Source organism: Rhipicephalus microplus, chromosome 7, assembly GCF_043290135.1.
Source record: "Rhipicephalus microplus isolate Deutch F79 chromosome 7, USDA_Rmic, whole genome shotgun sequence".
In the NCBI taxonomy this organism is placed as follows: domain Eukaryota; kingdom Metazoa; phylum Arthropoda; class Arachnida; order Ixodida; family Ixodidae; genus Rhipicephalus; species Rhipicephalus microplus.
In genome coordinates, this window is record NC_134706.1 from 22,336,868 (window position 1) to 22,347,386 (window position 10,519).

The window sequence follows — 10,519 nt, forward strand, 5'->3', positions numbered from 1 at the left end:
GTGGCATACTTTTCTTCTTCTGGCATGACAAACTTGGGACATAAGCTAGTAGTAGGTATATAGTCTGCCGAGGAGAGAGAAGAAGAGGTAGTTGGAACTATGGCGGAGATGCATTAATAAACCACGCCGTGTTTTCGGAACTGCGTTTCAGAGTGCTATATTTATTGGTGACCCGGACGTGATGCGATGAATGCGTAACTTGTTCTCGACTTCAATGAACCATAAGGAGGGATCGGCAAGCCACAGCTGTGGTAGCGTCATGGTAGTAGTACCTCCAGCAACACCGGAAGACGGCACATGGCCGGGTGCAGTGGCAGCGGTACCATGGCTGAGGCTGTCGAGATGCTCACGCTGCTCCATGGAACTGCACAACTGCACTCGTATCTATGTTTCTTCACAGCTTCGTCGTGCTGTTTTTGATACCCTCCACTCCATCTGCCATCCGGGCGTAAGAGCTACGCAACATCTGGTCACTGAACGCTATGTCTGGCGGCGCATACGCGCTAATATTCGTGACCGGGACCGCACTTGCAGAGCATGTCAGCGTATCAAGGTGCAACGGCACACCAAGCCTCCATGGGGAAAATTCTCTCTCCCAGATGCACGTTTCGTCACCATTGATTTGGACAATGTCGGGCCATTACCTCCATGTCGGGGAAACACGTATTTGCTTACGTGTATTGACAGATACACTAGGTGGCCTGAAGCAGCTCTAATGCCTGACATCACGGCAGAAACAGTTGCTCGTACCTTTCTTGCTACCTGGATTAGCCTTTTCGATGTACCATCAACGGCGACTACTGATCGAGGCAGACAGTTTGAGTCAGCGCTTTTCACCTCTGTCACATCTCTACTGGGTCGTGCGCGTGTTCGCACAACTGCGTATCACCCAGCATCAAATGGCGTAGTGGAAAGACTCCACCGTCATCTAAAAGCAGCGCTTGCCTCGCAGCCTCACGCCGAAGATTCGGTATCACACCTTTCCATCGTGCTTCTCGGCCTGCGTTCAACACTTCGGTCAGAACTTGCCTGCTCTGTAGCCGAGATGGTTTATGGCTGCACACTCCGTTTGCCAGGTGACCTCGTGAGCCCCGTTACTACGCAGAGTGTTTCGGATCTATCTTCTTTCGTACAACGTCTGCGGATCTTCATGCAAAACTTGCGCCCATCAACAACTTCATCTCACACAAAGAACGACGTTTTAATGCCGGCAAACTTACAGGCATCTTCACACGTTTTTTTTCGTGTCAATGCGTCTCGCCGTGCTCTTCAGCCTCGCTATGACGGTCCTTTCCCAGTCATCAAGCGTTTTGAACATCATTTTACAATCCTGCGTAATGGGTATGAGGACACAGTAAGCATTGAAAGGATCAAGCCGGCACCCATTCTGACAAGCTCCGTCTGATCATTTTAGGGGCGAAGCTCCTTATGGCGTGGCTTGTGCGTCTCTCGTAGTACGTAACCACTAGTGGCACATACCCGAAATAGGTATAACATTTGACCTCCAAGGTGGTGCCGGTGAGAGATTTCTTCTGTGCGTTGTTTAACAATAAAAGTAGTGCTCAATGTACATGCCAATGGCTGCTAATGGAGAAGGAGAGACAGGAGCATTCGGCTTTTAGTCAACGAGCACGCTGCGATCCCCATTAGAAGCCATTGGCATGTACATTGAGCACTATCGGACAAGAAAGGGTTGCTACATTATACTCGCTAGGTGCAACCTCCCTAGTTTTAGAAAGGTTTAGCGAGCGTTGAGCCGCAGGGCCATGAATACAATGAACTAGTATATACCATGAATGAATTCGAGGTGGTTAAAGAGGGGAAGCAGATACGAAGGGCAAGCCGTAAGAAATTAAAAGCTGAATTCTCCTGTCTCTCATTTCACATTAGCAGCCACTGGCATGTACAATGAGCACTATCTGACAGGAAAAGGTTGCAACGTTATACTCGCTGGACGTAATCTCCTTGGTTTTAGAAAAGTTTAGCGAGCATTGGGCTGCAGTGCCATGAATGCAGTGAACTAGAATATACCATGAACTCAAGGTGGTTGAAGGTGGGAAGTAGACCCGAAGCGCAAGCCGTAAGAAAGTGTGCGTGTGCCACCTCTAGTTTAGTCCTTAGAATGTCCACTGAACGGTGGTGCTTCTATATGGGGAATATATGATAAAAAGATGCGAGATGGTGGGACTTGGAGTGTTGAATAGATGGACGAACGGACACACAGACAGATGCATGGATGGACGCATGAAAGGACGCAGGGGCGGATGCATGAACGAACGCAGAGACGGGAGCACGAACAGGCGCATGGACGGTCACACAGACGGATGCATGGACGGACGAATGCTTCGCCCCACTCTCCATCATTCACTCCGTCGATATGCTGCCATTTTTTTTCTTCAAGTGCCCACGGCACTTGTCTGCAGGGGGGGGGGGGGGGGGACTATCTGTGGCATACTTTTCTTCTTCTGGCACGACACACTTGAGACATAAGCTAGTCGTGGGTAGTCTGCTGAGGAGAGAGAAGTAGAAGTAGTTGGAACAATGGCGGAGATGCATTAATAAACCGCGCTGTGTTTTCGGAACCGCGTTTCAGAGTGCTATATTATAACTATTATATATTTATTTATTTTCGACACTGTCAGTCTCATACTAGACCAAAGCCGAAGGACATCAATTCTAGAATACACAATACAGTTTTCTGTTTCACGTTTGTACAGCGGCATATTTGTCAGAACATCTCAAAGTGTCAGAACATCTTGGAGTGAAGTATATTCTAAAAAAATGGCGTTAATTTTATACAAACACTCAGAAATCGGTACATACTCAAAGACGACATAGAAGACAGCTCTTATCTAGTGGACAATCGGACCTACGACCTTCGAATAACGCGTTTGATGCTCGAACGAGTTATTCGAAGGTCCTAGGTTTGATTCCTGCTCATTGCAAGTTATTTTTTCAACCACTTTTCTTACTTCCTATTTACATTACATTGGTTCTAATAACTTCTCTTATACATTCCTTGGCATTATTGTCTGTTAGATCTCATTAATATTGTGTCCAAACACGGAAAAACGAGCCCTTAGGTATACACTTCTTTCGATTGATTGATATGTGGGGTTTAACGTCCCAAAACAACCATATGATTATGAGAGACGCCGTTGTGGAGGGCTTCGGAAATTTTGAACACCTGGGGTTCTTTAACGTGCACCCAAATCTGAGCACATGGGCCTACAAAATCTCCGTCTCCATCGGAATTGCAGCCGCCACAGCCGGGATTCGATCCCGCGACCTGCGGGTCAGCAGCCGAGTACCTTAGTCACTAGTTCACCGCGGTGGGGCTATACACTTCTTTCCCTTGTATATATATATATATATATATATATATATATATATATATATATATATATATATATATATATATACAGTCAAACCTCGTTATAACAAAGTTGAAGGGGGAGTCGTAATTACTTCGTTATAACCATTAGTTCGTTATAACCAATATCCATTTCTACCGACAATTAGCCAGCAAGAGAGAATGTACTCACCACCGAATATCACAGCAGCCCGCCGCGCAGAGAAAAACGGCCGTCGGAAGGCAAAAAACTAGCAAAATAATAAAGAACAATGCACTTTATTTCCGCCAAGTTCAGCACACCAGCTGGCAGATCACTTCGAAGAAAAATAGTCCTTGATAGACTTTTGCCGACTCTTCTTCAAGCGGATGACTGCTCTTTCAGCGGCAGCCGCTATTTCAAGTCCGTCCTCACCGTCATCATGAGCACCAAAGAAGCGGCGCAGCAGATCTGTCGCATCCAGCGCTTGCGCGGGCGTCGGTACGTCGGGTTCGTTAGGCTCCGGAGTGTCAACACATTCGTCACTGTCATCATTATGCACTCCCGTCACCGCGCGCACAATTTCCGCATCTGCCAACTCTTCGGTTGTCACCGCGTCAGCATCGGCACTGACGTACGTGCAGAAAGTGTCGCAGTCAGGCACAACGCCGGCGTCAAGGAGAGCGTCCCACGATGTCTGGGCCTGGTCGCCCGCGGCACCCTCACTGGCGACATCACCGAGATCTTCGCTGGGCTCTCCGCTGCTGACGCCAAATGAGGCCTGCCGGAAGCAGTTGGCGATCGTGCTTGCCGTGACGGCAATCCAGGCAGCTTGTAACATCTCGATCGCCATGTACAGGTCGATCGTTGTCTCGCGCTTCATGCTCATATTGAGCAAAATGTGGTCGATGACACGCTTGCGGTAGCCCGACTTAAAGTTCATGATCACCCCTTGATCGAGGGGTTGCACAACCGCAGTAGTGTTAGCCGGCAAAAAGCACAGCTCAATGTTTTTTAACACAACGGTAGTGTGGTGGGCCGCGCAGTTATCCAGGACGAGGCATACCTTGCGGTTCTGCTTGCCCAGCCGCTCGTCCCACTCACGCAGCCATTGTGCAAAGATCTCTCTCGTCATCCAGGCCTTGTGGTTGGCCACATAACTCACTTGGAGTTTCCGCTTTCCTTTGAAGCATCGTGGTGATGCACTTTTGCTGATCACGAGGGCCGGCACCTTTTCGGACCCGTCCATATTCGCACAAAGTAGCACGGTCACACGGACCTTGCTCTGTTTACCGCCCTGGCAGCGGTCACCTTTGAGGGCCAAGGTTTTTTGCGGCAACATCTGATAGAACAGGGCAGTCTCATCTGCGTTGAACAAATCCCTGGGGCTGTATTTTTCGAGCAGCTGCCCAATGTTCTTCTTGATCCACGCCACTGCAGCTTCGCGGTCCACAGATAGCGATTCCCCGCTGACAGCCCTGCCGACGATGTCGTGGCGCTCCTTGAAGCGCTGCAGCCAGCCGTCACTCGCCACAAAATCATCGTGCCCCACGATGCACGCGAAGTTCCTTGCCTTCTGCTGCAGAAGTGCCCCGCTCACAGGAGTGCCGCTTGCTCTGATTTCTAAAAACCAGTTGAACACCGCCTTCTCGACAGCTTCGAAGGCGGGGGCTCGCAGCTTCATTCGGTCGCCTTTGACGCCACGTGCGACAGCGTCGGCAATAGCTTCTCTCTTGCTTAAGATCGTTGACAGCGTGCTCAACGATACGCCGAAATCTTCGGCCACTTTTTTTTTTAGATGCGGAAGCATCTTATACTCGCGCCTTGTAGTGCGCCGTCCGCGCCGTCCGCACCGCTTCTCAAACATTCGACAGCTGACGCGCGCGCATGCGCCGTCGCCCACCATCTGTGCCGCGCGCGCTTCTCCTTCGAGAACATTCGACAGCTGACAGCGCATGCGCCGTCGCCATCTGTGCCGCGCGCGCGCTTCTCCTTCGGGAACATTCAACAGCTGACAGTGCATGCGCCGTCGCGCTGTATATATACTCAAGGTCGGCGCTCGCTCGCTCAGTTGCCGCTCGTGGGTTGGTTTGTACGGCGCGTCGACGTCCAAGGTCGCGGTGAAATGAATTCCAACGAATCCACAAACACAATGATCGACGTCCCTTCGACCAGCGCCGTCCTTTCGCATACGTGTGTACGTGTTCACTCATTTAACACCCCCTCCTACAACCACGTTAACCAATTTAGCCATCGACCCAAGTAAGTCGCAATTTAACACCCCATTTCACAACCACGTTAACCAATTTAGCCATCGACCCAAGTAAGTCGCACTTTAACACCCCGTTAACCAATTATATGCTCCGCTTCCTCCTCAGTGTTCCCCCGAGGGAAGCTGCGGGCAATTTTTTTCTTGACGCCGGACTCAACGGCTCTCAACATTGCAGACTTCTGCTCAATTGTGATTATTTTGCGCTTACGTTTGCCGTTGTCCATGTCTAGCGGCGGAGGGGTGTTGCTCTTCCACAGCGAACGACAAGGAACCAAGCACAAAGCCAACAAAGCCGCAATCTCCGCCGACCCAGCGTGGAGCTGAGGGAAGGAGGAGGTCAGATGCGCGGGCGGGTCAACAAGTTCCACAGGAGAGGGGAGGTCGGCTGACGCGCACGCTCGCGCGAGTTGCTGCGCGGGCGAGTCCATTAATTCCTGAGAAAAGGGGAGGCAGGGCGACGTGCACCCACGCGCGTGTTGGCAGGCGGCGCAAGGCGCGAGTTTTGAATTACCGCTGCCGTGATGGGACGTGAACCGGCGCGCGCTATAAGATATTGAATTCAGGTATACCAAAATGATCAGTAAATGCTTGTTGTGGTCAAAGAATGGTTCGTTATATCCATTGTGAGGAAATTTTCGCTTCGTTAAAACGAGGTTTTAAATACATGGGCGTCTATGGGAATTTCAAGGGGAATTACAATTGCTTCGTTATATCCATTAGTTCGTTATATCCCGCTTCGTTATAACGAGATTCTACTGTATATATATATATATATATATATATATATATATATATATATATATATATATATATATATATATATATATATATATATTGTGAGCATCATTACTCGTTTCATCTTTTCATCTGTACATACTCATCAAGGCGGCCATTGGTACTTACCAATGGCTGCCGTTCCAAAATTTCAAGGCAGCTGTGAACTGTTCGTAGGAAGAACTTTCATGCGCCAAATGAACTCAATCGGCTATTTCCACTGGTTAAAAAGTTCATTGTCTGTTCGGCTTTTTCATTGTCTGATCGGCTGTTTCCACTGGTTAAAAAGTTCGGTGCTGTATTAATGTTTCAACTCATTGGAGGTGCACTCGTCCATTGACGGTGGCACTACGCAACAGGCCACACCTTCGTTTTTATCCAGCAGCCTTGAGATTTGTAGCGCATTGTAAGAGCAAGCCTGTAAATTCGTTTGCAATTGAGGTATGTATACATGTACTTTGTAAAAATGGTCTGTCGTTTTATTTTACAAGGATGAACTTAGTCAGAGAGCGCTGTAGTTGTGAATTTTCCGCTCCAGAATGGGAAATGCAAAACTAAAAAGAGAAAACAGTCCGCCGCTACGTTACGAATTAGCCCACTTTTACAGCCCACTTCGCTCCAACTCGGAGCGAAGTGGGCTGTAAAAACACCAAACTAAAGCTTTATATTATTATTCATGTCTGATTGATATGTGGGGTTCAACGTCCCAAAACCACGATATGATAATGAGAGACGCTGTAGTGGAAGGCTCCCGAAATTTCGACCACCTGGGGTTCTTTACCTTGAACCCAAATCTGGGTACATGGGCCTGTAACGTTTCCGCCTCCATCGCAAATGCTGCCGCCATAGCCGGGATTCGATCCCGCGACCTGCGGGTCAGCAACCCAATACCTTAGCCGCTAGACCACCGCGACGGGGCGATTATTAACCATGTCTATTTTCGCCGTTCCTGGGTGCATATCGACTATCAATCACCTATGGCTTACCCACCCGTGGGTACCCGAGGGTATGTGCCAGATTCATGGCGCAAAGGTTTTGATAACGTACGCAACAACATTGTGACATTATTCATGTGATGACCAGTCATGTTCGTCAACCATCTCACCTTAACATGCTTATTTTGGTTTACCCCAAAGAAAATGGTTGATCACGAGAGCACCCAGATGTAGGCGTCTAGATAGAAGAGAGTTATTCATTTTTCTGAGTTGTGAAACTACCCATAAACTCCATGTAACAATATGCGAATACGCCATTAGCCAAAATAGCTGGTGTGAGCAGATTCTCGCGCCATCTCTGGGTAAAAAAAAGATGGAAACGAAATATGTGTGTTTGCGTTGATGATGAGGATGTTGAAAATGATGATGATGATTTGTGGCTCTGCCTTTTTTTTTTGAGATTGAGATTTGAGATTTTATTTCTGTACGTGCAACAGAAAAAACGAAGCAAAAGCAAACGTTTAACAAATATGTTTTGTTAGAGCCTTGGCATATAGAAAAAAGAAAAGAACAAAAAAATTGCCCGCAGCTTCCCTCGGGGGAACACTGAGGAGGATGCGGAGCATATAATTGGTTAACGGGGTGTTAAAGTGCGACTTACTTGGGTCGATGGCTAAATTGGTTAACGTGGTTGTGAAATGGGGTGTTAAATTGCGGCTTACTTGGGTCGATGGCTAAATTGGTTAACGTGGTTGTAGGAGGGGGTGTTAAATGAGTGAACACGTACACACGTATGCGAAAGGACGGCGCTGGTCGAAGGGACGTCGATCATTGTGTTTGTGGATTCGTTGGAATTCATTTCACCGCGACCTTGGACGTCGGCGCGCCGTACAAACCAACCGACGAGCGGCAACTGAGCGAGCGAGCGCCGACCTTGAGTATATATACAGCGCGACGGCGCATGCACTGTCAGCTGTTGAATGTTCTCGAAGGAGAAGCGCGCGCGCGGCACAGATGGCGACGGCGCGACGGCGCATGCGCTGTCAGCTGTCGAATGTTCTCGAAGGAGAAGCGCGCGCGGCACAGATGGTGGGCGACGGCGCGACGGCGCATGCGCGCGCGTCAGCTGTCGAATGTTCGAGAAGCGGTGCGGACGGCGCGGACGGCGCGGACGGCGCACTACAAGGCGCGAGTATAAGATGCTTTCGCATCTAAAAATGACAGCATATCCATGAAGTGATTGATGGAGAGTTGGGCGAAGCTGGGTCGGTTCGCCGCTGCCAAGCCACTTCAGCTTCCCGTTCTCGTACGACGGGATCTTGCCAGCGCCGCCACGCAGCTTCACGGCACACTTCTGCCTCACGCGCTCGCAAATCGGGGTTCCATCTTCGAGCGCGAATCGCCGCCGCTTGCGCGCACGCCGCTTTGCAGTGTTATCTATCCGCCGACCTTCTGAAAGTGCACGCGTGCCAAAACGGCTTTATTTTGCTACACCGCGCCTCCTAGCGTACGGTGCCACCGACGAGCACGCGATCGCCAACGTTTTCGTGTGAAGTCATGCCTATTTTCTCGCGTGGTCACACATCGGGGTTCCGTCTTTGAGCGCGAGTTACCACCGCCTTGCTCGTAACTTAATTTTTATTGGCGAACCGGGAATCATTTGCTTGCCGCGTTCATCCATCGTCTGCCTGTCTTTCTGTCTGCCTGTCTGTTTGACGCACGGACCAACGAACGCATCGATGAACGCACTAACAAACGAACGACGGACGCATTGATGAACGCATGGATGGACGCACGAGAGGACGGACCGATGAATGGATGGATGCATGGACGAGCACAGGAATTGACGAACGGAAGGACGGACGAACGGACGCATGGACGAACGCAGAGACGTATGCACGGACGGACGGACGCACGGACGCACAGATGGACGCATGAGAGGAAAAACAGACGGAATAATGGACGGATACATGGATGAATAGATGGACGCATGGATGAACGGACGGATGCACAAATAGACGGAAGCAAGAACGAACGGGTGGACGCTTCATCTCCCTTATCATCGTTCGCTCCAGGGATATGCCGTGCTTTTTATTATTTATTATACTACAAGTAACGTCCTCTAGTATCATACCATTTGCATTTTTCGGCGTATATCCATTTCATACCGCTCTCCACGGCAGGTTCAAGAGCTAACGAGAGGTGGCTACATACAATTACGACGGGACGCTCAGCCCACGCCGTAAGGAACTTCACTCCTAAAGAAGCCGCCCGCATCTTTCCACGAGGGGGACTCGAATAAATGCGCCCCAGATTAGTCATATTGAGTGGTATTGAGTGAATGTTGCGTCATTGGCTATGGTTTGTCAATGCTTAATTTTTACTTTTTTGTGGATAAGCTGCAATTTTTATTCGTTCTGTGCTTTATATAAATGTCAATCTTCGGCATTGAAGAAGGAAAATATGTGGCGGACTAATGAAACTAAGCAAGGCCCATTCTGCCACCTTGCCGTAAAAAATAAGTTTTTTTGCAACAAAAAGAAGTTTACGCTTCCCAGGCTCTTGTATACAGCCCACAGATCCTCATCGTCACAACTCTGCGTGCTTCAAAATACGTTCATTATATATGGTGATAGTTAGACTCTTTGTAGATGACATCAGTGTCATAAGTTTATTAACATTCATTGAAGAGGTTCATCGCAACCGATTATGATAGAAGGTACTTATGTTCTATTGCTCCTATGCTTGAGTGCTTATAATATTTAGAATGTCGTTATTGTTAGGATTCCTCATCAGGCCATAATTCTAGCATCAATCTCAAATAAACATAATAAGACATTAAAGAATGTTGACTTCTTGTTTGAGGAATCCGCAGATCGCGGGATAGAAATCTGGCCACAGCAGCCGCATATTGGATATAGGCGAGCACGCTTGAGGCTCGTGTGGTTAGATTTAAGTGCGCTTAAATTTCCGGAGCCCTCCACTACTGTGTGTGACATAATCATATGAGAATATTGGGACGTTCAACCCCAACACTGATAAAAAAGTGCGCCTCAAATTCACTTCCTCGTGTGTTAAAATTTACGCATAGTCTACACGACTACAGCTTATATTCGTTGCTGAACCGAGAACATTTTTTGAAGTTTCAGTTCAGGCATACAATCCTAAAACTTTCTTTGTACAAAATCAGCTGCAGCCTTTGAATA